Source organism: Megalops cyprinoides, chromosome 19 (assembly GCF_013368585.1).
Source record: "Megalops cyprinoides isolate fMegCyp1 chromosome 19, fMegCyp1.pri, whole genome shotgun sequence".
In the NCBI taxonomy this organism is placed as follows: Eukaryota; Metazoa; Chordata; class Actinopteri; order Elopiformes; family Megalopidae; genus Megalops; species Megalops cyprinoides.
In genome coordinates this window covers 15008772-15012397 of record NC_050601.1, presented here as the reverse complement: position 1 = coordinate 15012397, position 3626 = coordinate 15008772, and positions in this window count along the sequence as shown.

The following is a 3626-nucleotide window of genomic DNA, read 5'->3' as shown; positions in this document are numbered from 1 at the left end:
TATGTGCGTAGTTATGTTTTTGAGATAACTATTTAAATGTAAATTTAAAAGGCTTTGGCTTTAATTCTTGCTTGCTGAAGAGGACCTTGCATTCAGGTCTCTCTCTTAACACGGAATTGCTGTTCCTGCTCCCGGCGAGTGACTAACAATCTCCTAGCTAGTGCATCAATATCTGACCTATCCTTCTGATGTCTATTGTAGGTGTTCGGTTTTAACAACTGTATAAAACCCCGCTCGGATACCAGGCGCAACAGCCCGTTGACAGCGTTCAATGCTTGGCGAAAGCCTAGAATGCCGGTGGAACGGCAAGATACTCACCCATGGAGCAGGTGCTGCTCGTGCTGCTAAACGCGCTTCCAGACTAGGCGTTAACACGTCACCATCTACGCGCAGTCGCGTACATCTGGACACAACGGGAGCCCGACCTAAGCGTAAATTGCTATGTTCGGTAATTAAGAACCATTGGTTACTCATTTTCGATGCATGAGCCATCTGAAAACATTGAAATCCGCACTCCAGTGAAGGAAGGAACCTGCATTTAACGCCCCCCCCCCCCCCCCCCCCCCAATGCCCTTTGCAAGTATTGTCAGAAACAAACAACAACAAACACAACTCATAGCTGGAGTGTCATGAACTCAGTAAAACCTAAACAACTCCTGCAAGACACTTGCAAGACACTGGAAACCCCTACCATTATGCGAAGAAAGATTCCACAATCTACACTTTCTGAGGGAGGATTGTGTAAGGACTGAAAGAAACTCTTCAAGGAAAGTTTTTCCTCAAGGAAATTAATAACTGGAGGACGTTATATAACAAAAAAAGGTGTTTTGCTGACATTTGTAAAATCAGACATTCATTCATTTTGCACTATTATAATTGAAATGTTTATTTGCTCATTTGCCACACGAGACTTCATCTCATCACGACACCCCACTGTAAGATGTTCTCATCATGTATATCAAGGAAATAAATGCCATTCCCCCAAATGTAGTGCCTTATAAACTGTAAAAAATATCCCAAACCAGCTATGTAGTGAGGTTTACAGCAGTCTAGCGATGGAGGATTGTGTTACACTAGACTGGACAGAACCATGTTTATGTCAGTTATTACTTTGCTTTCTCTTTTCCTGTTCATACTGTAGGTAACATCATCTGCTCGAGAACAAATACCTGATCACTCTCAATACACATTCTGTGGATTTTTTCCTGGGGTCAAACCTTAGGGACAGCGCATGCTTCTGTTCTGTTGCATACATGCTTCAACATAGACTCAGATGCATATGAATGATTGAACATTTCACACATACCAATCACAATACCACTTACATAGATCTTCTTTAAGATTTAGTTTTAAGATTTTATTGATGATTTTAAGGTATTACATGGTCTAGCCCCTGGGTTCATTTCCATGAGTTGTTTCAATTGCCTTCCTTTCATTTTCAAATTTTCTCCATGTTGGAAGGTGCTTTGGACATCTTGCATGAAAAGCGCTGTATGAGTGAGGTTTGTTATTATCATCATATTCCATCACCACAATAAAACCATTTCCTTTGTAAAGCGAACACAAACTTTATTAATTTCACATAAAACAAAATTACAGGTGCTTTTCTGAAATTTCTTTCACAGGGATTTAAAAAATGCCCTTCCTTTCCCCCTATCTTGATTCACAGTCCCAGGCTGGATAACCCTAAATGGCTGGGCTCGAACTCCATTCCAGAACACCTTCCCGAAGCTGACACACTGCGCTCCCACAGTGACATGGCTTCTCAGAATAATATATGGGATGTGCACCAGGGGGCAGGGCTGAGTGACTGGCACATACAAACTCTCCCTTGGATTGGTGTTCTGCCAACTTCCCACTCTTCCCTTTTCTTTAAGAATTCCTTCCTTCTGTCCTTCATTTTTGACCCTCATTTCCTCCCTTTCCATCCATTTTCCCTCTTCCTCTTTCCATCTTGTCTTGATTCTAGACCCATCACATAACTTTCTGAGTGCTATAATATTTCACCACTGGTTAACTAACAAACTTCTCTGATGTTCCATACTTCCAGTTCTTGGAGTTAAAGTCAAATATAAATGTCACACCCTACACTCAGCAAATTTCACATCAAAGGAATTGCACAATTCTGTCCTCAACTGGACCTGAGGGGGCTGAAAGAAAAATAAAAGGAACCTTTCAATTTTCTTCAGAAACTGCCTCCTTGCAGTCATGACTTCAGACTCTGAGTATTACTGTGTTCTATAAAAGGAACGGATTCAAGTAAACAGAATTTCTACTGATCATCTACAAAGAAACAGGCAGGAAGAAATGAAGGAGAAAAAGGCATCCCAATACATTTTTGAAGTCTGACAATTTGGTGCATTAAAGTTTACCCCATGAGAAATGTTGGTATAATACAGAAGATGTTACAGAAGAGTTATGCAGTCAGTGCATAACTCAGGTATGACACTGAAACTATCCATTCTATTCAATACTGTCACCTCAAGCAAGCCCACCCTGGCTCAGTCTCTGATGTAGTTTATGATCAATTTATTATGTATTGATTACAGTAACTTATCCAATTTGACAATTCAATCCATTGCAGTATTAGATTGATTCCATTGAACTTTCATGATTCAGTAACTCCATGTTATTTTATTTGAATGTCACTTAATTAGAGCCTTCATACTAGTGTAAGGACACAGTCATTGCAGTTATGATCCTGACATGGACAATACTGTGCAGTCTAGGTTTTGTATGTTGGGGGTTAAATGTTCTTGCTTAGTTCATTTTGCACGAGCAGTAAGAACCCTTCATCCAAACTTTTCAACCATCTACAACACTCCAAGGTATCAGCACAGAGGTGTACAGGCCTGTACCTACCCTGAAAAAAAGAGTGACTCATGGGAGAAAAAAACTAAAATGTACCATATGTTTTGCTTACAGAGCATGTACACTGAACAATAAAAGCAACAGAATTTGGCTGTGCTTTAAGAAAAAAGGCAAACACAAAATAAAGACAAACACATGTAAGGGGGGAAATCCACATCCCTGTGCTACAGGCTCCTCCCACCACAAGTCCAAGAAACAGAAGAGGGACAGAGCATGTTCTGTGAAGGTCCCTCTACATCTCTCATCCTTAGTGCAATGTTGGAAATCTCACTTGAATGTCAGCTTCATATCTGACTTCTGAAAATCATCCCTCGCCCACCTCAAGCAATGCCAAAGACAGAGGTTCTGTTTGTCTGGTATCGAGATGGAATGGAATCACCTCTGATCACTGCATAATGCATAAGCAAACAGGGACCCTCACCAAGCATTTCAATTTCCTGACAGTAAAAAAAAAAAATCTACAATAGCTGCACTGTTCAAAAACCTGAACTCAAAGGCAGATAGATACTCCAGCATGACACGGCTGTTGACTTTTGTTCAGAGGAAAGCTGTTATTGCTCGCTGAGCAATGTACACATTCTGGAAACATGCAGACATGGAATCGCAATGCAAGGTGAAGACTTAACTTGATTAACTTGTGATACAGTAAGAGTCTACAAATGGCATTGAACAGGAAGACGGCTCATTTAAGCAATCACTTTTGAGTAGCAACGGAAGAAACAGATGTCCTTTGGTATGTTGTGTATTTGTGCATT